At 41.4% G+C, this 27,120-nt stretch overlaps 1 protein-coding gene and 1 pseudogene across 3 annotated transcripts in view; both read right to left on the bottom strand.

Moving 5' to 3' along the window:
- The window catches only part of DIP2B (disco interacting protein 2 homolog B), a 229,775-nt gene that overhangs the window by 119,154 nt on the left and 83,501 nt on the right, over positions 1-27,120 (bottom strand). The gene's annotated exons all lie outside the window — the stretch shown is intronic.
- LOC139183093 (small ribosomal subunit protein uS5 pseudogene) overlaps positions 1-27,120 on the bottom strand; it is a 69,833-nt pseudogene continuing 42,713 nt past the window's right edge.

Consider the following 27,120-nt stretch of genomic DNA (forward strand, 5'->3'; position numbering starts at 1 on the left):
CAAGAACAGAAATAGGTTACTTATTATTCTTACTCTGTGGTTGTTCACTGTAAAAATAAAATTAATTACAGAGTGTTACAGAATTACCACATAGAGAGTAGGGGGAAAAATGTATGGTTCTTTGCCAAGGATTTTGCTATGTGTGATTTCCCACAGGCTTGGAGCTGACTTCTTATGGAAAATTGCAGGGCTGGTCCCTCCCTACACCAATCTAGCAGCACAACATGCTACATTCCATGTCAGAGATCCCCAAGTTCCTAGGCACCCCCCGTTTCCATGGCATTTAACATATACTAAAATGGAATGTGCCAAGGCTAGCAGACAAACGATCTTCTTTCTCTCCAAGGTTTCACTCTGACCAAATGAATGCAGTTGACTTGGGAGGTATTCAATTACACAGCTATACAGAACCGCATAAAATCACAAGTCTAGTTAAGGGGAGAAATCAAGGTTCAGGCACCGGGATGGGATTTCTGAAAAGGCCCTTCTGCACCCTAGGACCTGTGCTGGAACCCAGAGCTGGAATTCCCACATCTCTCCACTTGCTTCACTGGTTTGTATTTTTGAATATGTGTATGTCTTTTTCACAAGGTTAAATGGAAAAGTATATGTGAAGCACACAAAAAAGTACATACATGATAAATGCAGTAAGGATAAAACTGATTAACAGAGGACAAACTATGGCGCTGAAGATTTCAAGAAACCTGCTTTGTCCTAAAGAAAGAGTAGAAAATGGATGGGCAGGGAGCAGGGTTAAAAGGACCAGGAAATCAGCAGGAGAACAAAGGGACATTCAAGGGACAGTAATTCAAAGCTGGAGGAATAAATATATCCAGTGAATAAATATATGTGATGGTGGGGGAGGAAGCCCATACTGATGGATACAGAGATTTGAACTCATGGGTGATGAACGTCAGATATGTCGGTCTCAGCATTTGACTGATGGAGCAGGTGGGGGAGATGAAGCAGGGCTCACTGAACAGCTTAAACAGAGGAGTAACACTCGCAGATCATAGAGTGCAGCAAGTTCACTTTTTCTGAGGAATGTGGAACCAAGGGTAAAAGCCAGAGAGAGAAGTGCTTGCCCTGCTGCTACTATAGTGATCTGGGCAAGATACTAGTAGCTTAAATCAAAGATAGAGGTAGAAGGGAGGAAAAGAAGTGACTGGATTAAGAGAGACACTAGGGAGGAAAATTGAGTAGGATTTGATGACTGATTCAGTGTAGGATGGAGGTTTCTGGCTTGAGCAACCAGGCAGATGGTCATGATATTCTCTGACAGAGATATACCCCAAGAACTGGGTTGAAGAAGATAAGCGTTGAGCTCATTAGGAAAAGTCTATCAGACACACAAGAGAAAATGTCCAATCAACAGTTGGCTATATGAATCTAGAACTTTGGAAAGAGAGACCGATTTGGAACTATAAGGATATAGATGAAAAATAATACAATCTCTGGAGAAATGTGATTTCTATCAAAATTCAGATTCATCAACTGCACTTCTAGGAATTTATCCAATGATAAAATTCACAGAGGTGTACAAAAATCAACATAAGAATATTCCCTGAGTTATTCTTTGAATGGAAACACTGGAAGGACTCTAGACACTTATGTTATAGACCATCTGTGTCAGTGGCTTTCAAATCGGAATGGCTCTACCCTCGAGGGGACAACTGACAATGATTAAACACGGGTTCAATCCTGGTCCAGGAAGACTCCACAAGACTTGGAGCAACTAAGCCCATGTACCACAACTACTGAGTCCGTGGGCCTAGAATCCACGCTCTGCAACAGAGCACCACAATGGGAAGCCCGACCACCACAACTAGAGAAAGCCTACGTGCAGCCATAGAGACCCAGTACAGTCAATAAACAAACACACACATTTTGGAAAGAAAAAAGAGCCTGTTCAGCTTCTTTAAAAAAAAATAATAATGAATGGTTCTGTAGGTATATATTTGTTAATATGATAAAATGGTCACATTATATAACAGAAAAAAAGGAACTATACTAGACAGTTTATGCAGCATATTCAATTTTGGGACTAAAAATATTTTTATACATACAGGTATACACACAAAAAGAAAATCTAAATTTTAAATGCCAAAATGTTAACAATGGTTAGCTAATACTTGTAAGATTATTACAAGTTTCAGCTTTTTGTCAGTTTTGCTTGCCTGTCTTTTATAATTTTTCTACAATGAGCATCCATTATTTCAAGAAACGATAAAGATTTTTAAACTGCAATCATGACTACTTACTAGACTGTACAAATTTAATCACAATGGCCCTTCATCTCTGCTTTCCTAGTGAAATTAGAGAAACCCACAGTGCATTTTTGTGAATAAAAACCAAGAGTTTAGGTCATCTCTAACAATACACAAAACTAGCAGGGATGTGGGAGCCTACCAAGGAAACCTTCCTAAGAAGCAGGAAATAATGTCTTTCACTGAAAAAGAAACAAGCATTCTCCTGTCCTGTTCCACACTCTCAAGCTCTCCAATCTCCACTACACACACACACACACTCTCTCTCTCTCTCTCTCTCTCTTACTCACTCACTCACTCACTGATTCGCACACGCACTCCCTTAAGGGCACAAAGACCTCTTCTGCTGCCTCAGAACACATCTGATAAAGTAAAAAGCCTTTAAAAGCTTTCTTCAGTGCTTTGACTGCCAACCATTCACTGTCAGTAACTGACAGACTTGGTATCTTGGACATTAATCAACTACCAACCATCTTGAGTTGTGAAAAAAGTCAATCAAGAGAGTCTGATTCAGCCATGCCAATTAGCTCCATTTGTTCCATAAACAAGAAAAGACACTGAAGAGCCCTGGGAGAAGACACACTGCAGAGAGAAGTGAGGACTCCGGTGATAGCACTCACAAATGCCCCCTTCCTCTTCTCTGGGTACAAGACCTGCTCAAAAGTCACACTTGCCACCATCTGTTAGCCACTTCCTCCTGGTGCCCCCTTCAGCTCTGCACACACTTCCGTGATAGCACTAAGCACATCACTGGTACCTTGTTTACACATCTGTGTTCCTACGAGACGGTGCACTTGAGGGCAGGGACTGTGTCTTGTTCATCTCTACAGCCTGCCCACAGCCTGGCACAATAGACACTTGTTGAATGAGTGACTGAATGAACTGGTAAAATGAAAGCACCCAGGGAATAATAAATCAGAGACACACGTGCTTGGGTGGAAACTGGGAGTGGGAGAAAAAGAGGTCTTTACATTTAGGAGGAGCTGAAATGCCCAGGGAGAGAAATTTAGTGAACCAAAAAGTTTACTGAAACCTGACAGCTAGACCTTAAAGCTGGCCAGAGAAGCAAGAGAGGAATAAATAATACATAAATCACTGGGCACTGAAGCAGAAGGAACTCTACCAGAAAGTGATGTATCCCATAGCCAGAGAGCAAGACCAGACAGAAGGAATTCAGTTATCCCACATAACTGAATTTGTTATCCGCACTGCTGTCATTGCCTCCTCCAGTCTGTGCTCTTATCACTCTCACCACCTGCTGCTAAGCACTTCTGGTGCACTGAAGCAACGCTTGCTAAACATTTCCAGTTTTTAAGAATCACCCAAGGAACATGTAAAAATACAAATTCCCAGGCCCTTCCCTTGAAGATTCTGATTCACTAAGTCTGGATTAAGACCCAGATACCTGCTTTTCTAACAAGTGCCTTCTAAGAGTCTTAAAGATCAGGAAGTTTGCCAATGGCTGCACTGAAGAACTCTGGAGCGTGCTGGGCGGTTCCACTGACAATGTGAGGAGAAGGCTGTCTGGGCAACATGGCCTCGAGGGAGAGCATGGAGCCCGGGGAACTCACAGACACTAAGTCACATCACAGGCATTCTTACAACAGATTTTTGGCCATCTGGCATACGGAGCAAAAAGGAGTGCCATAACTATACCTGTATAAAATTTACATTACAATGGCACAAAGCTAAGTTAAACCTGTTGTTCAAGTTTTCTGAGTACTGAACAAATATAGGGAGGATTAGCCTTCCCCTCCTACTAGGGTAACATATTAGTATTTCTCCACCAACATGAACGCTCAGAAGAGCAGCCACTTCCTGGGGTCTAGAGGCACGAAGGCACCAAGCCTGATGAGACAGTGACCCGAGACTGTCTGGATGCTTCAGCACCACCACAGTCTTGAGACAACACTAGACGTATGGAAAGATGGGTGTCAGGGGTTGGAGAGAAAGGAAACAATATGTTCCCAACTTCTCTGTTGCCACCTGGGATCAATGCAAGTGAATTGGCATGGGCAGCCCACAATTCTTCTCCAAGCAGACCGACAGAGGGCCTGAAAAGAGGCGGGTGTGCGCCTGCCAGCCAATCCAGCCTCTTCAAGGTCAGTGGTGATAGGAGGAATCGTCCCACAAGTCAGTTAGCTGTTCGAGGGGAGCGTATGTTTACACTGGTGGGGCGGCACCACGCTGTGGTTCCGAACCTACGAGCTAGACACAGCTGCACCTGCAGCACAGCCTCACCACTTCCTGGCTATCTGACTCTAGACAAGTTTCACTTAACCTCTTGATGAGTCTTGATTTCCATGTCTGCAAAGTGGGGAAGAATAGTATCTACTTTGCAAAGTTTTTATCTGTGATTAAAAGTACTCAATATGGGCTCTCGGTAACTGACAATTCCAACAGCCACAAACATTTACTGAAGGCCTACCCTACTGGCTAGGTAGGGTCTAGGGGGAGGAACTGTGTTCAAAGAGGAGACAAAGCAGACAGGCATCACTAATTCTCCACAGCACAAAGTGGGCTGTGGAAGAAGGAAGGATTGTGTTCTCTGCTTGGGGAGGGAAAGGAATGTTGACAGAGCAGTGGCATGTGGTTTGGGTCTGGGCTTTCTAATAGCAGAACTAGGACCTGAACTCGTAAGGACGCAATCACTTAGCGGTTCACTGGTTTTCCTCCGCTGTGTGGGTATGGCCATGTTTGGCAGTTCCCTTATGATTCTCATCTCCCAGACAGAGCAGAGCAATGCTAAGTAGTTCTCACAGATGACCTTGGGCAGCACCCTGAGCAATTAGGTGCTAAATAAACACAGGGTCTGAGAAATTCTGGAGGGCCACCAAGTCAGATGTATATAGGGTGTTGTTGGACAGACAGCAAGAATTACAGCTCCAGCCATAATTTCTTTCTGCTCCAAAGGAAATAAAAAGGGATGTGCCATGCAGCCCAGCCTCAAAGTCACACCTAGTCAGTCAGAGGGGGTAACAGCTGGGGGATCTGGAAGATGTTGTAAAAAAAATATTTTTGAGCACTGAATGGATGATACAGAGTGTCAAGCAAGATGAATAAAACAGTATCCATGTCTTCAAGAAGTTCCAGGTCTAGGGACTTCCCTGGTGGTCCAGTGGCTAAGACTCCACATTCCCAATGCAGGGGGGCAGGTTTAATCCCTGGTCAGGGAACTAGACCCCACATGCCGCAACTAAAGATCAAAGATTTCATGTGCTGCAACCAAGATCCCACACAGCCAAATAAATAAATATTAAAGAAAAAAAGAAAAAGGAAGTTCCAGGTCTAAACAAATAATTACAATAAAAGTGACAGGGAAGACACTAGAGATTAAGTACAAAGTTCTACGTGAGTATGAAGGAAATAATGGTGATAAAAGATAATTATAATATTCAATAAGAATAAGTACATAGGAGAAGGCAATGGCATCCCACTCCAGTACTCTTGCCTGGAAAATCCCATGGACGGAGGAGCCTGGAAGGCTGTAGTCCATGGGGTCGCTGAGGGTCGGACACAACTGAGCGACTTCACTTTCACTTTCGTGCATTGGAGAAGGAAACGGCAACCCACTCCAGTGTTCTTGCCTGGAGAATCCCAGGGACGGCGGGGCCTGGTGGGCTGCTGTCTATGGGGTCACACAGAGTCGGACACGACTGAAGTGACTTAGCAGCAGCAGCAGCAGCAACAACACTCATCAAGGGCTTACTATGTATCAGACTCTGTTAGAAGAGGCTCAGGCAGTTTTATCAGCTGCTATTACCATCATTCCCTATGTTACAGGTGAAGATACTGAGACCCAGCAAGTTTAAGCAACTTGCGCACAACCATACCTAGTAAGTGCTAGGATCAGGAACTCAACTCAGAGACTTGGCTCCAGGAGCCCCCTCTTAAACACAACATTGTGTTCATTTTCAGAAAGAAGTTCCAAATTCAGCTTTAAAGAGATTGGGACGACTTCACAGAAGTTGCTCTTGGGCTGGGTCTTGAAAGATGACAGAGAGACAGACACTGGGAGGTGAAGACACGACTTCTCAAACCCTCAACTGTGAAAGAGAACTGCATTCCTGGAGCAGCAGGCAGATGTGTAAAGTTGTAAATTCAATCTCCCATGAACCAGGAAGGAAAAAGGCCTTACCGCTGCTCCTGCATGCCCAGGCAGATGGGAGGACCAAGATGGGATCCTCAGATACTTGAAATTTAGGACTGATATTTATCTCATGGCTCATCAGTTTACTTCCCTCTTCATTAAATGCCTCTTATATAATAAGGCCATCATTCTAAATTTTCAAAATATTCTGACAATTCATTTAATCTGCCATCAAATCGTCTTCAATAAACAGGAAAGGTGTTACCTTTATGACAGAACAAGAAACTGAGACATGAAAAGATAAATGTCTTGTATAAGGATATACAGCTAGACTAGAATCTAGGTCTGTGGTCTTTTCTTAGTGTTCTTTGTCCATTGTTCATTTGTAGGTGGTCCCCCTATCAGATGCAATAAAAGTATAAAACTAACTAACCTATTGTTCATAAAATGAATAGCATGGGATAAACAACTTTTATGACTCACTCCAAAGCATACATGACTTTCAAGAAGGCATTAAATACCACTACCACTACCACCCTGCCTGCAACAGAGCTCTGGGTGAATTGTCTTTTTTAGTCATTTTTAAAATGAAAGCCAACTGGAGAAAATGTCCAAGTGCAGTTTAAAAAAAAAAGTCAGCAAGAAGTGATTACACATCATTACTAAATACTCAGCTAAGGGAGAGTGGGGCCTCTCTGTTTTGTTAAGGAGTAATTAGGAGGGAGAGAAATGAGAGACTGAGAGAAAAAAGTTCTGGAGTCATCACCTTCAAATCTATACCTGTATCTAAAACCTATTCTATCCTCTACATGTAAATCTTTGACCAGGAAGGTGGGATATGCTGGCTGTGACTGGAGATGTGGAGTGGGACTGGGGTTACGGCTATTAGAGATATAAGCACACACACAGAGAAAGAGCCAAAATGTAGCCAAGAATGTGAATGAGGTCAATCTTAGCAAAACTGAAAAAGGCAGAGGCTTGGATCATGTCCAGGAGACACTGGCTAGAAGACAAAGAAAGTTTTCTATTATTAAATTTTACCATGTTCTTCTTACAATGACAATTCCATTCAATCAATTATATGTACCAGCCACCATCCTCCAAACATCCTCCTTTCAGAGGTAATATATAAAGGTTCACAAACCTTAAGCCAAATACAGGGCATTTTGGCCTTTATCTTCCCCTACCAAGTGGCCAAGAAGACTCCAAAGAATGTGAAACCCTAAATTACTTTTAAAACTCTCTAAAGTTTCTTTTTACAAATAAGGAGGACTATTCTTACATTGAAGGAGGGTAAAAAGATACAATATTTTCATAGTCTAGCCAGAAATAAACTCGTAAAATAGTTCAATCTGCTGGAAGATGAGAATTTTTATTTTATCTATTTAATAATTTTTCTTTTGGGGAAAAAAATCAGTGATAAAATATTCAAAGATTAGTTCTCTCTTCTTTTAACTTTGCTAATCTTACAAAAGATTTTCAAAAGAATTTAGCTTCAGGACATTCAAATTTCCATTCTCAGTAGATGTCCTCTCACCTCATTTAGGAAAGTAACTAGACATTTTCCACATCAGAAACTTGAGAATAAGCCCAGACTGCTTTCTCCCAAAACTCAAATCATAGAATTGTTTTGGCTGTTTTCTAGGTCAAATATATATGACTTCTTACAGATGGTATTTCACCTAAGGCACCGTGCAAGTTCAAACAAATAAAAAGCAACAGAGTGAAACCCTTGAAATGCACTGAGAAACTGAACTCAGGTCTACTACATCATCGGGCAGCTGGCTAAAGTAATTCATCTAATGCAAAAGGTATGTTTGTGTGTCCATCAGAAAAACTATGTCTGCAAATAAGAAATTTGCTATCCAAACGACCTGAATGTTTAACCAGGACAGGAGGGGGAGGAAGCCCTGAGATGGTTTAGCTGGTAGAAAAAGCACAGGGTTCGGCATGAGGCAGACCTGGACCTGGGTCTGGACCCTCAGTCTGCTATTTACTGGCTCCTTGACAAGTTACTGAACAACTCTGCCTCAGTTTCATAATAGGTAAAACTGGAATAACTCCTACCTTGAGTGCTTATGATGAGTCCTGAATGAGAAAATACATGCAAAAGTTCCTGGCACACAGCACACATTCAACTAGTTTTATTGGACACCACCCCAGCCCTGGCCCCACCCTTAAGTCCTAACAGTAGCTTTACCCTTAAAAGGGTGATTTAGAAAATTCTGGGTTGGTAGGTTCTCTGAGTACATTAAGTGTCTTCCCAGGTGGAGCCAGCAGTAAAGAACCTGCCTTGCCAATGCAGGAGACGTAAAAGACTAGGGTTTGATCCCTGGGTTGGGAAGATCTCCAGGAGGAGGGCATGGCAACCCACTCCAGTATTCTTGCCTGAAGAATCCCATGGACAGAGGAGCCTGACGAGCTACAGTCCATGGGGTTGCAAAGAGTCAGACACGACTGATCGACTTAGCACACAGACAAAGACACGTGGTGGCACAGTTCTACACCCTCAGCAGTGGGAGCCAACAAAGTTAGTGCCTCTGGGTGCTAAAAGTTTAAAAGAAGGAAAACTGACATCAAAGAGGACGTACAAATATCTAAACTAGAAATAAGCAAATTAGTTCAAAGAAATACATGTAAATAAAACAGTGCCAATATGCACAAAACAGGATTACATGCATCCAACTATGGATGTCGTCATTTTAATTTAGGCCTCAAACTGCAAATGCCTAGCGGGGGAAAAGACAGGAAAAAAAGATAATTTTCTTTACAGCTTCTTCTTTTCCCTGATTTTTATCTTTAATTTTCCCTAGAAAATTAGAAAACGGTTTCTTACAAGAACAGCTAGGCATATTCAATTACTTTGCCTTTATTCTAGCATCCATGAAAATGACTTCTTTTAAAACTAGGCAGTAAGTAATAACAGCTATGCTGTTCACTGAATCTAAATTAAACAGTGCATGGTGCCAGGTATTCTTTATCAGTGGTGCAGATAAAATTAACAATGAATCAAAAATCTAAGTATGTCCTCTCGCAAGTACAGAAATACAGTGAAAATTTCTAAATAGGAAGAATTTTGTTGGTAGCCAGTTCCTACCGCTCTGGAAACCAAAAATGCACAGAAAAAAATACAAGTAGAGAGAATAAAATAAGCAGCTTGTTTGATCTCAGATTCCAGGTGTCAGAAGGCTTATATTTTCCTCCAAACTAGCTCTCTGATCCTGCGCAAGCCATTATACACTTCTCTGGGCCTCGGTTTCCATGTCTGCAGGAATTAAGGATAAAACAAGCTCTAAAGCCTGGTCAACATTCGATGAACGCCACTTGCCTGGCACTGCTATGTGTGACAAGGCAAAACGAGGGAAGGAATCGAGTAGGCAACAGAACAGATGAGCTCTGGGAGTGACAGATACATCCTCACAATTGGTGTAGGAGGTGGGAGCTGAGAGCGCGGGTGTGAATGATACCATGAGAGGGAGTGCAGCGTGAAAAGCAGAGAAGGCCAAAAAAGGAATCCTGGAGAAAACGAACATTTAAAGAATGGGTAGAGGGGAAAGGGATGATACTGGGACACAGCAGGGAGGCCAGGAAGGAACTGGGGGAAGGAGGGGAGAAGAGGGAGAGGGAAAGTGAGAAGGAGACGATGAATAATGCACAGTGTCACAAAGGTAAAAACAGAATCAGAAAACGCTTGCTCGATTTGGCAACGAGATCACCAGTAGCGGCCTAATTAAAGGAACTTGAGGACGACGGTTATTCAGAATACTACAGAGGAGATCAGCGGTGAAGTCAGGCTAGCAAGATTTTTTTCTTTCAATACGCTTTGTTATAAAGTATACGAGATATGGAGCAGTATCTATAGGAGGCTACAGAGTCCAGGAGAGTGATGGGCACATCTTGAAGATGGACAAATTCATATATTACAGAGAAACAGCTATTAGAAAGAGAGTGAAAAACACTTACTCAACCGACAACAATCAAGAACTTCCAACCTGCAAAGCACTACTTTAGAGGAACAGGACAGAAGAGGACAGATGTAGTCCCCCAGCACAGAGAGATACCCAAATAACAATGACATAATGAAAGACTTAATCACCAGTTTGATAACGGCTGCAGAGAAGTCGTTCAGGGACTAAGAGGGCTCTGACAGGTTTCAGCAGGCATGTTGCTCAGCACAAACTTACAGACAGGTCTACATGCCAGACCTGACCTAGTCTGGGCACCTGGACAAGGCTGCTCTGAGGAAGTGAGTGACATTTAAGCTGAGATATTTAAAAATAAATAAATACATTTAAATATTTTGAAAATGACACAGGAGCTGGCAGGACAGGCAGTGGGCTTGCAGCGGTGCAAAGTTCATCCGATGAGAAGACCTTGAGAGGGACACATCTGGGAGGGAGCACAGCTGAGAGCCAGCTCAACTGGTGGGGGGGCAGGCATACGGTAGGGGGTGGTGAGGTAGGGGAGGCAGCAGGGTCCAGATCCTGCAGGGTCCTGGAGACCACGTGAGGGTTCAGGGATTTCATTATAAATCAGAGAGAAAGCCTTTGAGGAGCTTTAAGCAGAAGGGTAACATGATCAAACAAGGTAACTGATGAGGGCGGAAGCTCCTGAAAGGATGAGAAGGAGTAAGAGTCAGAGTTGGGAGTAGGGGTGCCTCATGGCTCAGTGAGGACTGAGACTGGGACTAGGGTCTGTGCCCTTGATCTGAGTGCTCCCTGGGTTTGGAGGGTTATCCTCCACCCTCAGGCTGCCTGGCAGAGCTTAGAGGAGCTGGAAACTCTGAAGCAGTCACCTCAAGTAGACAACAGCCTTTTTAATCCCTCTGTATTCAAATATTATCATTTTCTGTGTCTGTCAGGATGCACAAAAGATTGGCGACGCTATAGGACTTTAATGATATCTCATTCTTGGAGAAAAGAGATAAGGATGGGTAAGTAAATACAGTTGTTAAGGGAGTGCTGGAGGTGGGGTGAGGGGGAGAAGACAAAGAGGCTCTGGTCTGAGGATCTCTAAATTTCTGAGTAGCCGTCAAAATAAAGGTTTTTAACCTATTTCCACCCTGCCCTCTACTTTCAATTAGTATTAATAATAATACATGCAAAGTTCTTAGTTCCTAGCACAGAGGAAGCACTTAATAACATCTGTTACTCTAACAGCAAATTCTTCAAGAGATGGGAATACCAGACCTCCTAACCTGCCTCTTGAGAAATCTGTATGCAGGTCAGGAAGCAACAGTTAGAACTGGACATGGAACAACAGACTGGTTCCAAATAGGAAAAGGAGTATGTCAAGGCTGTATATTGTCACCCTGCTTATTTAACTTATATGCAGAGTACATCATGAGAAACACTGGGCTGGAAGAAGAACAAGCTGGAATCAAGACTGCTGGGAGAAATATCAATAACCTCAGGTATGCAGACGACACCACCCTTACGGCAGAAAGTGAAGAAGAACTAAAGAGCCTCTTGATGAAAGTGAAAGAGGAGAGTGAAAAAGTTGGCTTAAAGCTCAACATTCAGAAAACTAAGTTCATGGCATCCGGTCCCATCACCTTCATGGCAAAAAGATGGGGAAACAGTGGAAACAAATGATTAAAGACAAAAGCCATGAAAAAAGTGATAAAGAATAAAGAAGACAGAAGATTAATTTATGTTGTAAAGAAGACACTAAAAATCAAAATTTTCTTGGGCATTTCCTCCTAAAATGCCAGGGGAACAGGGTAGAGTCTATAAATGGAGAGATACCTACTGGTAGAGGGGGTGGCTTTGTGGGACTTGGTGGAGACTGAGAAGGGGTTCAGGTTCAGATGAAAGATGACTGGCGGGATGGGTCAGTATGAGAAGGGGACGGAGAGGGAGAAAAAGAGGATTAAGCTATAAGGGGACGAAAACAGAGTTCCTAAACCCAACAGGGTCCACTCTGAATCAGATTTTCATAAAAGATGTTCAGATGCTACTGCCAGTTCCTCTTTCACCATGTCAAAATTTAAAATAACTAAATATATTTAAATAAATTTAAATAAAATTTAAAATAACTATTTTTAAAGATTAAATAAAAACAACCCATATCCCTCAATGCAGCCTCAGCAAAAAGGATAAATGTTAAATGTTCATAATTCTCTTAGGAATACAGGCTCCCTGAGGAATGGTGGATAAACAAGCAACAAGAATAAGAATGATCTTGCAGCTATACAACTTGTAATAGAAAGTTGCTCATGGTTTTTCACAGGTTCAGGAGCTGATATCCTTAGCAGGTTTAAAAAAAAAAAAAAAAAACTAGCATGAAAGAAAGAAATGGGGTAAACTGCTTAAGGATTTTTACAAATGACTCAGTTTTGAATAGACTATAGGAGCTGTAACTTTTGGTTTGGCTGATATAGAATAGTTTCTTTCTTTCTGTAATGTGTATGTCTCCTGTTCCCCTGAAGATATTTAAATCTCCAATACCATTACTAAAAAATCTACTTCTTTCCTGCAATTTCACTTAGAGAAAAGAAAAAAAAAAAAATTTCCTTCCCAAAATAGCAAAGACAACAATGCGAGGAATAATCCTTCAGAGTCTGAACAGATATTTCCTGTACTTCACTCGATGTACTAATCACAAAGTTAGGAATTGAAAGGAAAAAAACACCACTCCTGACACCTACCTTCAATAACAACAGAACACCCAGCACCCCACTCTTGCCCTGCCCTCACCTCCCCAAAAACAGTAAGACACTCTGTGCTACATGTCTGAATAGTACAAAAAATAAACTCTGAAAGCTGTCAATACATGGAAATGTGAATATTAAGCAGGGTAAATGTTCTTCATAATAACAATGTAAGTAAATGAGAAAAGCCATTATTCTAGAATAAAAGCTAGAAATAATCAAATTGGATCTGTTCAATTAGTAGTTGTATACTTAAGATTTAAAAAAAATTTTACTAAACTTATTCATTAAAAGTATTTTGTCTTCGTGAATTTGAAATCCTATTTCCTTATTCTCATTCCCATCTGAAATAAGTATTTTTGCAATGTCGTTTTTTCAGAAGGTAATTATGATATTTTAACAGAACATGAAAGATGAGGAAACAGTATAAAAAAACCAAGTACAAAAGAAAGAAAAGTCAAGCACAAGCAGTTTGTGTATCAACAAGTTTAAAGACAGATAAGTGCCCCCATCATCTCTTCTCTTCTCCTCCAAAAGAGAATTTTTAGCCGGTAAAACAACAACCCTCAGGATAAAAACCACATTCCCCAGTCCCCTCACAGCTAGGTGTGGTCAAATAGCGGTTCTGGCCAACGCGGTTTGGACAGAAAGAATGTGTTTAACTTCCAGGTCCTGCACTTTAAGGGAAAAAGCACGTCCTCCCTTTTTCTCCCTTTCTGACAGCTGAAATGGGATTGTGGTGATCAGCCATCTTAGACACAGACTGATGGCCAGATCCAAGCACTGTGAAGTTCAGAACAGGAAGAGCCCAGAGTCTGATGACCTCTCGGAGCAGAGTGGCCCCACTGGTGCAGACTATTACACAGCACAGAAATCAACTTCTATCGGGCTTAAGTACCTGTTATCTGGGGTTTCTCCTGCTGCTGCTGCTGCTAAGTCGCTTCAGTCGTGTCGGACTCTGTGCGACCCCATAGATGACAGCCCACCAGGCTCCCCTGTCCCTGGGATTCTCCAGGCAAGAACACTGGAGTGGGTTGCCATTTCCCTCTCCAATGTATGAAAGTGAAAAGTGAAAGTGAAGTCGCTCAGTCGTGTCTCACTCTTAGCGACCCCATGGACTGCAGCCTACCAGACTCCTCTGTCCATGCGATTTTCCAGGCGAGAGTACTGGAGTGGGGTGCCATCGCCTTCTCCTACATACAGTCAAACTCAAAATCCAACAAGTACATAGTAAATGAGATGACTTCCAGTCTGTGACAGCAAATAATTGCTGCTACTTGGTGTCCCCACCAGAACCACAAAACCATGGCACTAAAACTGTTAAAAGCTAATTTAACTATTAGATAGGTAAGACACAGCCTTATAAGGTAAGACATATATAAACTTTTCACTGTTAATCTTCCTGATGAATCTTTTTACATACTCCATCTTACATAAATGTGATTTCGATCCAGGCTGAATTCTTTTAAAGTAAATCTGGTTTACTTACTTAAAATCAAAACATTGCAAAGCAAACTCTCTGCAAAATTATCTAAAAACACACACTAAAAGTCTTGAACTGGACTCATCAATATACTGTGCGTGTTAAACATTTCTGATAGATGCTGTTCCCATGGAAGGTTTTTAGCATAATCAGGATGGCATTTCTGCACTGTGCATGCATGGGGGCTCAGTCATGTCCGATTCCTTGCAATCCCATGGACTGTAGCCTGCCAGATTCCTCTGTCCATGGGATTATCCTGGCAAGAATAATGGACCGAGTTGCCATTTCCTACTCCAGGGGATCTTCCCAACTCAGGGATCAAACCTGTGTCTACTCTGGCTCCTGCACTGGCAGGCAGATTCTTTACCACTGAGCCATTTACCACATGGCTTACTTACATTACTACATGGCTCAGTGGTAAAGAATGTAGTAAATGGGAAGCTCATTTATTACACTGTACTTGTGTTTATTTTTATTCTTAAAGTTAAAACAGTAATCATTTGATATGCTGAGTTCCCCATCAAAACATTATCTAAATAAACTCCTAGTTAGAAATGGATGCTTGAGGGGCTTCCCTGGTGGCTCAGTGGTAAAGAATCTGCCTGCCAATTTAAGAGACACAGGTTTGATCCTTGATCCAAGATCCCACATGTCATGGAGCAACTAAGTCTGTGTGCCACAACTATTGAGCCTGTGCTCTAGAGCCTGAGAAACACAATTACTGAGCCCATGTGCCACAACCACTGAAGCCTGTGCACCCGAAAGCCTGTGCCCCACACCAGGAGAAGCCACTGCACTGAGAAGCCTGTGTACTGTAACTAGACAGTAGCCCCCAGTCGCCACAACTAGAGAAAAGCTCGAGCAGCAACGAAGACCCAGCACAGCCAATAAATAAATAAGATAGATAATTAACACAAATCCCAATAACCAGTGTGACAAATGTTGAAAGACAACAGTCTGGAAATAAGCAAAATGTTTGAGGAATGACGTTTTCCCTCTGTTTACAGACTAAGAGCTTGCTATACCAGAGCCATTAGTAAGTAACTCCAGGAAATTCTCTGAGCTTCAACCAGAGCAATTCTGCTGTTACTGAGTATACTCAGTCATGCTTCAGTGTAAGACTCTATTTGAACAAAAACCCCTCACCTTAGCCAAAAGATTTTAAAACTACCTATAGTTGGTAGGCAAAGGGCAATAGGCATATAGCTACCATTAAAAAGGAAGCTGTCAAAAAATGGAAGAAGTATTAATAAATCATTGGAAAGACCTGATTTGATGAAAAGAAGTATTGAGATTATTGTTAAAAAAACAAACAAACAAACATTAAGTTTAAAATTTTCTGGAGTTGTCCTAAAGTCAGACAGATCTAGATTATAAGCCTCGCTCATCACTTATCAACTATGTTTCTTTAGACAAGTTACTTAAGTTTCCTGGGTCCTTGCTTTTTCCATCTGTAAAAGGAGGAAACCTGTACTTATTTCATAGGACTGTTAACAGGATTAAGTGATTACCTCTGCAAAGTTCCTAGCAAAGTGCTTAGTCCAGAGGTGGTGTTCAGTCACTCACTAGCTAATTCCTGTCTGACTCTGCAACCCCATGGTCTGCAGCACACCAGGTTTCCCTGTACTTCACTATCTTCCAGAATTTGTCTGCTCAGATTGATGTCCACTGAGTCACTGATGCCATCCAACTGTCTCATTCTCTGTTGCCCACTTCTCTTTTGCCCTCAATCTTTCCCCTCATCAGGGTCTTTTCCAATGAGCCTGCTCTTTGTATCAGGTGGCCAGAGTATTGGAGCTTCAGCTTCAGCATCAGTCCTTCTAATGAATATTCAGGGTTGATTTCCTTTAGGATTCACCAGTTTGATCTGCTTGTTATCCAAGGGATTCTCAAGAGTCTTCTCCAGTGCCACAATTTAAAAGCATCAATTCTTCGGTGCTCAGCCTTCTTTACGATTCATCTCTCACATCTGTACATGATTACTGGAAAAACCAGGGCTTTGACTATATGAACCTTTGTCAGCAAAATGAGGTCTGTGCTTTTTAAAATGCTGTCTAGTATCAATAACAGAGAAGGCGATAACAGAGAAGTACTCTTGCCTGGAAAATCCATGGATGGAGGAGCCTAGTAGGCTGCAGTCCATGGGGTTGCTAAGAGTTGGACACGACTGAGTGACTTCACTTTCACTTTTTACTTTTATGAATTGGAGAAGGAAATGGCAACCCACTCCAGTGTTCTTGCCTGGAGAATCCCAGGGACGGGGAAGCCTGGTAGGCTGCCATCTATGGGGTCGCACAGAGTCGGACATGACTGGAGCGACTTAGCAGCAGCAGCAGCAGCATCAATAAATGTTATGCCCCTCCCTATCCACTCTGCCACCAAACATCAGGATCTCAGAACAAATTACAAACAAAAGAATTCTGAAGTGGATTGTATGCCTTTTTGCAATGGGTGATATTTATGTTGGAGATGAGCTAAAAACACTTCCCTGGATGAAACTGTACACTTACTCAAAAATTTGTACATCTGTGTTGAAAGCAGCATTATTCACAACCAAAAAGTAGAAACAATCCAAAAGTCCAACAACTGACAAAGGGATAAAAAAAATGTGGTATATCCAAACACAGAATATTATCCAGCAATAAAAAGGTACACGTTGGGCTTCCCAGGTGGCGCAGTGGTAAAGAATCGAGCTGCCAGTGCAGGAGACTCAGGAGACACGGGTTCGATTCCTAAGTTGGGAAGATCCCCTGGAGAAGGAAAAGGCAACCTACTCTAGTATCCTTGCCTGGATATGCCATGAAAATCCCATGGACAGAGGAGACTGGTGGGCTACAGTCCATGGGGTTGCAAAGAGTTGGACACGATTAAGTGACTGAGCATGCATGCATACACACACACACACACAGGTACATGTTACAACATGGGTGAACTTCAAAACCGTACGCTAAACGAAATAAGCCAGTCACAGAAGACTACATTTTGTTTGACTCCATGGACACAACTGAGTGCCTGAGCACACACATTTACGTGAAATATCCAGAAGAGTCAAATCCATAGATACAGAAAGTAGAAGGGATAGAAGGCATGGGAAGCGACAACTAATGGATATGGGGTTTCCTCTCGCGGTGATCAAAGTGTTTTAAAATTAGAATAAAGTGCACAACACTGTGAACTTCCTAAAAAACACTGAACTGCATACTTTAAATGGGTCAATTACGTGGCATGTGAATTATACCTCAATGAAGCTTTTAAACAAAGCTCACTGCATCTGAAATGTCATGAATCAAATCACAGCTATTGAAAATATACCATCTGCTAGAAAACAGATTACACTGGTGGGTATGTGTATATAAAACCTCTAATGTCGTTTTATAATGTCTCCAGCAGTTTATCATGTTTACTTCTTTCGACTCATTATATGCAACGGATGCCTTATCTCCTGTGCACCTCCAATGATACCAGCTATGTGCCATACTTGGGAAAACTGAGAAGAGCCACTCAGCTGACATCTCTTGTGGAACTCTAATTGATAAACATTCTTTTGAAACAAATAGAACATTTATGAAAACTGACCACATCAATAGACCATAAAGTCAGTTATAAACATTTCAAAGTACTGCTAACCTACAGACCACTTCATCTGTCAACAATACAATATAAATCAATAAAAGATAACTTTTTTAAAAGACCAGCTATAAAAAAGTCCTCTGTTGTGCCATTTACTTGTATGATACACTTGCATATGCAACACATGTATACTGCCACTTGACAATGTTAGTTCACAAGGAAATAGCTGAGGCTGGGTGTACGGCTGCACGCTGCCAACAGACCTCCTTGTATCTAATACATCTGTTTCTCAAGAAATGTATATAACCTATCATTTTGGGGAGTATTTGGGAATTTGCTATTTAAAGCATTCATGGAGTAAATCCTTTTGTATTATAAATAATTATTACCTAACTCGTCTGCACTTAATTCTTTCAAAAGCTTATTCTGTATTTAGCAGAGTATTCAGTACTGCATGAGATGCAAAACAATGCAGAGAAAGGAATTTGGTGCTCTGGTCAGTGCCAAGGTCAACATTTCCCCAAAGTGTTCTTCTAATTCAGCAAGCCAAGGCCTGGAACCAGTCCATGGCTTTATCATCACTGTGGATTTATCCTTGAGCAGTTCCTGAGAAAAGACCTCCACTGGGTCCTATCTCAGCAGAAAAATGGGACCAGGCTTCAATTACCTGAGGTGACCAAGAGGTGACCAGACTAGCTTAAAAAATCTGAAGGACAGCCAACAATCTTCCTCATCACTAAAATGGAGTGCCAAGTCATAGCTTTCCCCTCTCTTTCCCAGGCCAATGTCACTGAACCACTTGAGCCTCCTTTGAAAGACCTAATTCACAACTGCTTGCTTTTTATTAGACTAGAGCAGTCTTCACATGAAGACAAAGCTAAATGCTCATTTCTCGGATTGTGATGTGTTCTTCTGCTGGTTTACCCACTCTGCCTACTCCTCTTCTCAGACCTGGACATATCAAAGGCAACACTATATTCTTTGCTAACTTATAAAAAGGCATGATCTTGTCAATCTTGTCAACGGTCTCTTTAAATTGACATCACTTGTTTCTTTGCTTGAGAAAAACAGTTACATTAAATAGGAAGTACAATTTTAACTTGGATACCAATTGCACTGCTGATGTATTATACATAAACTTTGATACAACCATAGCATTTGTTGAGTATGCAAATCCCTGCTCTGTTTCTATCTCATCTCTTTCTTCTAACAACAGATTCCTAGAAAGGAAGATGGAAACTATTGACATTTAGTAAACTAATATACAAGCTTTAAGTTTGAAACCTATGAACTTGCTCAAGGCTGACAAGGAGGATTTCCAGAACTCCGAGCATTCCTCTGTGATCCAGCCAGCTGAGTGGCTCATAACAGGAGTGAGAGAACTTTTGTTCTCTGATCACAGGATCATTATGTTCAACTATATAAGAGAAGCAATAACTGTGGCAACCAGGAGAGTACTGAGCAGAAAACACAGGGGTGAAGACTGTGCCTGGCACCAAAAGCATACGCAAACAGATTTGGGCTCTTTAGAGGCGTGGCACAAGCAGGGCAAGAGTTAAGTGCTAGGATAAAAGCAACAGGCTAATTACGAAGCAGAGTGTAGTAAGAACACCTAGAGACATTACAAAGGCCACCAAAAACATCCTACTGTGAGGTAGGCTGGTTAGTGCCCCACATCTGGAGCCAGATGCTTGGGTTCAATTCCGGCTCTGCCACTTACTAAAAACTGTTCGCAGAAGCAAGAGAAGTGTCCACTGAACTAGTCAAGATGTAAAAAGCCAGTGTTTAAAAATCTTAAAATACACAAAACATAAAAAGCAAAGATACTTTAAAAGGCTTGCTCTGGTCAGCCTGTTTCCCACACTTTGTACTGTCCACATAAACACAGAGAGACATGCACATATGTAAGTGTGTGTTACTCATCTCTCCTTCAGCCACTGCTGATGGCCTGCGAGGAGTCAGGCACGGCCTAGGCCCCTAGGGCTGTGCCGGAGCAGACAGCCATTCCCTTGTGGAGCTTTGATCTGAGGGACAGAAAACTACTATAAACAGAGTGGGTGGACGAATTATACAGAAATGTTAGAAGGTAGAGAATGCTTTGGAAAAAGAAAAATTTAGAAGAAGGAAAGCAGGGTCTGGGGGCTCAGCAGGCATTAAACAGGGCAATCAGGCAGAACTCATCCGAGAATGTGAGAGCTGAGTAAAACTGGAGGGAGGAGTTAACCACACAGCTTGAGAAGAGCCTTCTGGTCGGACTCCTCCAGGAGACGGAAACAGCTATGCAAATCAATGAACTGAGAACTCCAAACACGTTTCAAACTTTAACACTAGAAGCAATGATCAGCCTTTTTCCCAAATAATCACTCATCTCTGGAAAAATACTTTTCTGAGAGGTTTAAAAAAGACAGATAGGAATGTCTGGATTTTATAGAAATATTTTTAAATTTAAAAAACTACTTATCATGGTTAATCTGTATAGGTAAGTGAATATTCTCCTGAACAACCACCCCACGGTGGAGAGAAGGGAGCCTGCAGGCAGCTACGGGCAGGCCAGGCCCGCCGGGCCCACCTCCCCATTTGTCTGTCAGGCCTGTTCCACCTGAGATTCCAGGGAGCGAACCTTCCCCCACCAGCTATCAGACCGCTCCCCCACACAGGAAGCACATCCAGCTTGGGACCGGCATGAGGGAGATTCGTTTTTCTCATCTGTAAAGTGCTACTTACACCCATACTCATTCACACTACAAGAGCTTTTCTGAAGGAAAGAGCAATCAACATATTCTAATAACTAAAATAGTAAATTCTAAAAAAATATTTTGTCATCAGATACTCTTGCTTCCCTTGTGGCTCAGATGGTAAAGCGTCTGCCTACAACCCAGGAGACCCAGGTTCAATCCCTGGGTCGGGAAGATCCTCTGGAGAAGGAAATGGCAACCCACTGCAGTACTCTTGCCTGGAAAATCCCATGGACGGAGGAGCACGGTAGGCTACAGTCCATGGGGTCGCAAAGAGTTGGACACGACTGGGCAACTTCACCTCATCAGATACCAGCTAAAAGGGACTAAAGGGTGGTTTTGGAAATCATTTGAAACATCAAAAGATTAACGGTCCTGGTCAAATGAACTGGCCTGGTCATAAGTACATAACTGAGGGGCAGAGACGTATTTCATTCAAACATATACAATTCTTGAATTTATTTGTCTCCTACCCTGAGTGAGTAAATGCTAATTGCTAACCATCATGAAAATAGCTCTTACTGGTTCTATAAACTGACACCATCTCCCAGCCATTTGAGGTAGCTTACTAATCAAAAACGAAGGTTCCCAATATTGCAATTTTATTTTTCCCTGTTCAGTTGAGCTGCAGGAAATGGAAGCAGTTGAATGTGAATGTAAATACGGATGTCCTTACAGAACTGCTGTCATAAATTACATGATCAGGAAAAGAGCAAAACAATACAAAAGATCATAATCTCAAAGTCTCCTATTGCCATCACAGAAAACAGGTCATTTTTATAGAAATGGTGTTGATGATAACACTTAAACTAATAAATAACAACCAGTGACTCCGGTCTCCCTAGGCAGAGGCTATAATTACACTCTGTCAAGCTTTCTGTCGTATTCTAAGACTATCTGGCTAATATGAAGAAATAAGGAAATCAGAACATCCTTTCAGGGGAAACAATTGTGCAGTGTTCACAAGTCTGTAAAACATTTATATGTTTCAATCCAATACTTCTTCTAGGAATCTACCCAAAAGAAAAATAGAAACCTGTCCATAAACTGTGAACAGTTTTAAGAAGTATTTTAGAACGTTATATATTGGGCTTCCCAGGTGGCACCAGAGGTAAAGAATCCACCTGCAATGCAGGAGATGTCAGAGTTCCGGGTTTGATCCCTGGGTTGGGAAGTTCCTCTGTAAGAGGGCATGGCAACCCACTCCAGTATTTTTACCTGGAGAATCCCATGGACAGAGGAGCCTGGCGGGCTACAGTCTATAGAGCCACAAAGGGTCAGACATGATTGCAGGACTTAGCATCCACGCACATATCCAGCAAAAAAAAGTATGTTCATTAAGAATTCCTCTAGCAGAAAGGCACTATCTTTATTTAGAAAAAAACTTCTTAAATATACAAAGTAGACAGTATAGTACAGTGTAAAATGCACAGGTTCAGGAATAAAATGATCTGGCCGGTGATCTGGTTCTATTCTTAACTACTGATAGCTGTATCACTTTAAGCCAGTCAGTTCCAGCCCTCTGTTAAGTGTCCTCATCTGCAAAACAAGGATGTGACTAACCAACTTACCTTCCTCGTGGTAATTTTTGTGTGTGCCTGTGTGGGCAAAGGAAAGTAATAAATGAATCTGAAAACCTTTGGAAGTTGTTAGTAAAGGATCATTATCATCATCATCCAAGTTCCAACTGAAGGAAAGGATAAAAAAGTGATGAGGTACTTTTTTCTCAGTAGACAAAGGAGAAAAGGAAAGCAGGATGCCTTGTAAAATTACCTACTTACGGATGACCAGAGAGGTAGAAAAATGGTGTTCAGGAAGAATCTACAATTGGACAAGGATACATTTTAGAGCAATAAGAAGCAGATGAAAAGCCAGGTAAAATATTATGTTCCAAAAGTCTCTAAGGAGAAGAGCACATGGGGTGTGAATGGGGGTGGAGAAGAAAGGAATATGTGTGAGGGACAGGAGGCAGGTTGACCAAAGAACTAGTGTCAATAGTTTGCGAGGACTTTAAGGCCAGGATTAAGACAGTGAACAAAATTCTGTTCCGGAAGAGTACAACTAATGCTGCAGGCAGGTTATACCCAATGTTCCTCAGACATTACCATTATCACTGCCTTAGTTAACTGGATTACGCAGTTTTTGTAAATCACCAGGATTCCCCGTCTGTCCTTTCTTTAAAGAAAAAATCCTGTGCTCATTAATGCAGAAACAGGTAGGTGTGGATGACTTGGTGGCATTAAAGAAAGGAAAATAACCCAAACTCATATTTAGAAATTACTTGAGTTATTTCTGAATCTGACATCAGTCAGTCACATGGCTGCTTTGGACCCAACCTGACGGAATTATGTGTGACCATGTTCTGCAAGACTGCTCACTTTATGCCACTGGGAAGGAAAAAGGCTGCTTGTCAAATGTGATAAAGAAAACTCTGAAGGGCTGAAAACAACTAAGCCAAGGAGGAAAATCTTCAAGAAACCTTATGTTCATTTGCAACCTTCTCCCTTAAATGTGAGTACTCGCTTTAATGTAACATATACTTTTTATTCACAAAGAAGATTGAAAAGATAACTATAAAAGAGAAGCTCAAAATATTATTAAAGCACTCTACTGTTTCAGTTAAACATTTATCACACACACACACTTTGTGACGAAGTCCAGGATAGCGCAGGAAGAGGTCCGTGAGACCCCCTCCCTGACTCCAGGGGCAATTTCTCCTGACACCCCTCCGCTCAGAGGCCCGCAGTCTATCAGACATCAGGCATCCCAGTGACACCCTCTGACTCAAACAGATGCTCATTTATTAATCACACTCCTCCAGGAACAGAGGACCACAGCACTACCTACCACAGTTCTAATAAGAAAATAACATTCTCACTTTTACCCTTTTCCCTCTCTAGTGTAATAAGAACAGTGAGCTGTTGTCTGTAAAGTCTGAGTACAATGTATAAATTAAAAAACCATTTACATGAAATTCCATAATGCTGACAAAGAATCTGAGCATTTCAATATAAATGCCAGGTACAAGTAAATTTATTTACAAAACAGAAGTAGAGTCAGGCACATAGAAAACAAACTTGTGGGTTACCAGGGGATTGGGGAGGAGCAGGGTGGGGGCTGGCAGGCGGGGAGAAAGATAAACTGGGAGACTGGGACTAAAAATGCCCACTACCATATATAAAATAGATACCATAAGAGTCTGCTATACAACCTAGGGGACTCTACTCAATACTCTGTAACGGTCCATATGAGAAAACAATCTTAAAAAAAAAAGAATAGATATATGTATAACTGATTCACTCTGCTGTACACCTGAAACTAACAGTACTGTAAATCCACTATACAGCAATAATTTTTTTTTATTTAATTAGATGCCAGATCTTCAACCACCTTTGCTTGAATTAAAATAATTTTTACGGTGACACAAGAAGTTATGTTGTCAAATAAATGGTGGATTTCCTATTCCAATAAGCACCACGCAGGCCTTTTAAAAAAATGAAGTAAATGGATAAATGTTGACATGGAAAGTGCTGTAAGATAAACTAAGTGAAAAACAAAGTGCAAAAGACTTCGTCTGGAGGCGCTCCTCCATATAAAGAGTGTCTCTCCGTGTATATATGCTACTTTGCCTAAAATACAAATTAATAGAAAGATTCACAAAGATTGGAAAACATCTCCGTTTTAAACTAACTATAAACAAAAAACACCAGCTTAGATAACTTTCAGAAGAATGTAGTGGAAATTTTTACAAGTCAAGTATAAATATCTAACTATATTTAAAGCGAATACTACCTCTTCTATCATAAAAAGTAAAAATAACCAAGTTTCAAAGAAATAAAACTGAGACAAGCGATAGCTATTTTTAAAACATGCAAATCAGATTTATCTAAATACCTTGGGTTACTGAATCTTCAGTCTATTTTAGTGCCAACTGGAAACCGTGTTTTTTAGGATCACTTGAATCAAGTCAACACTCTGAAAAGTCTCCTGGTCTTGGACACATGTCAAAGCTCTAAGATACAATAGCCTTGGACCGGCCGGGCATAATAATGATCACCGTCAACTGTCAATATATATGGCTTTTGTTAACCTGTTTTATCACCATGCAAAACAGACACAATCTAACTCATATAGTCAAAACTTTGTCTTTAAGACCCTCTCCTAATTTCTCGCTTTTTCATTTCTACTTATGATCCTTAGTTTATATTTGAAAACAAACTCTATTCCTGCCCAAGGTTTTATTTTATATCTCTCTCTTTAGTCTCTAAGTCGTGTCCAACTCTTGCGACCACATTAATTGTAGCCTGCAAGGCTCCTCTGTCCTTGGAAGAATACTGGAGTGGGTTGCCATTATATAAAGGCCTGATAAGTGAGATTAAATTCTTGTTACACAAATCAAAAGTCTTAAAGCCAAAGAGCTGTCAGGCTGGACCACTCTGTGTAAGATGGTAGCAACTACTGGCGATATGCAGTAGAATTATTCAGCTTTACTGACACTGTAAGTAACTAAAACACAGCAGGAAAGAAACCATGTTGGAGAAAATGACTGGAGTTCTGAGATCACAAAGGCACAAAGAAATTCCACCCTGAGGGCAGAAGAGGGAAGGCTGAGAGTAAAAGGGGAGAACGAGGAGCCCTTCAGTACATTTCCAGGAGGCCAGGTGCCAGCGGCCACTTATTTCATTCCTTTCTCATTTTTACTTTACTCCATCTGGTGATTTTTCTTCTGTGAATAAATAAATATTACAACATAAATCAATACACAGACTTTTGGTTAATACATTCAGTGGTCACAAAGAAAGGAAAAAACCATACATGAGCAACATGGATGCAGCATTCTCCTCGATGGCCACATTAAGCGTAACTGTGGTGTACTTGATGTTTTCTGATAATAAAACCTGACCAATTTACTCTGCAGCCCTAAATATGTTCACTGAAACATAAAGGGATAGGTACTTACCAGCTGTGTGTACTACGAGCTTGTTAACCTGCATTTCCAGTGCTAGCACGGTTTTACTCTCATTAGAGCCAACAGCTGCCAAAGTGTTATTCCTTTTAGACCTTGAATCTAAGCTCTGTGATAACTGATGCAGCCAATTTAACTTAATGGTACTATGAAAATAATTTTTTTAACATATCAAGTTATTCAACGTAGAGCTCCTCCCTCTCAATAAGAGAAAAATGTCAGAATTACAAAAGAAAACCAGACCAATTACATGACGGCTAAAAGCTGAAAGCTGGGAGAATTCCCTGGAAGTCCACTGGTTAGGACTTAGCACTTTCCCTGGTCAGGGAACTAAGATCCTGAAAGCCACAAAGAAGAAAAAAAAAGGTGGAAAGGTGGGTCACCAATTCTGAAAGACAAGCCCTTAAAGGAGTACGTCAAGGCTGTATATTGTTGCCCTGCTCATTTAACTTATATGCAGAGTACATCATGAGAAACGCTGGGCTGGAGGAAGCACAGGTTGGAATCAAGATTGCTGGGAGAAATATCAATAACTTCAGATATGCAGATGACACCACCCTTATGGCAGAAAGTGAAGAAAAACTAAAGAGCCTCTTGATGAAAGTGAAAGAGGAGAGTGAAAATGTTGGCTTAAAGCTCAACATTCAGAAAACGAAGATCATGGCATCTGGCCCCATCACTTCATGGGAAATAGATGGGGAAACAGTGGAAACAATGTCAGACTTTATTTTTTGGGCTCCAAACTCACTGCAGATGGTGACTGCAGCCATGAAATTAAAAGACGCTTACTCCTTGGAAGGAAAGTTATGACCAACCTAGACAGCATATTAAAAAGCAGAGACATTACTTTGTCAACAAAGATCCATCTAGTCAAGGCTATGGTTTTTCCAGTAGTCATGTATGGATGTGAGAGTTGGACTATAAAGAAAGCTGAGCGCAGAAGAATTGATGCTTTTGAACTGTGGTGTTGGAGAAGACTCTTGAGAGTCCCTTGGACTGCAAGATCCAACCAGTCCATCCTAAAGGAAGTCAGTTCTGAATATTCACTGGAAGGACTGATGCTGAAGCTGAAACTCCAATACTTTGGCCACCTGATGCAAAGAACTGACTCACTGGAAAAGACCCTGATGCTGGGAAAGATTGAAGGCAGGAGGAGAAGGGGACAACAGAGGATGTGATGGTTGGATGGCATCACCAACTCAATGGACATGAGTTTGGGTAAACTCTGGAGTTGGTGATGGACAGGGAGGCCTGGCATGCAGCAGTCCATGGGGTCACAAATAGCAGGACACGAACCAAACCGAATATTATCTAAAAACCAGCCAGGCAAAATAAAAACAGCAAATTGTATTTAAAT

The sequence above is a fragment of the Bos indicus genome, chromosome 5, assembly GCF_029378745.1.
Source record: "Bos indicus isolate NIAB-ARS_2022 breed Sahiwal x Tharparkar chromosome 5, NIAB-ARS_B.indTharparkar_mat_pri_1.0, whole genome shotgun sequence".
In the NCBI taxonomy this organism is placed as follows: Eukaryota; Metazoa; Chordata; class Mammalia; order Artiodactyla; family Bovidae; genus Bos; species Bos indicus.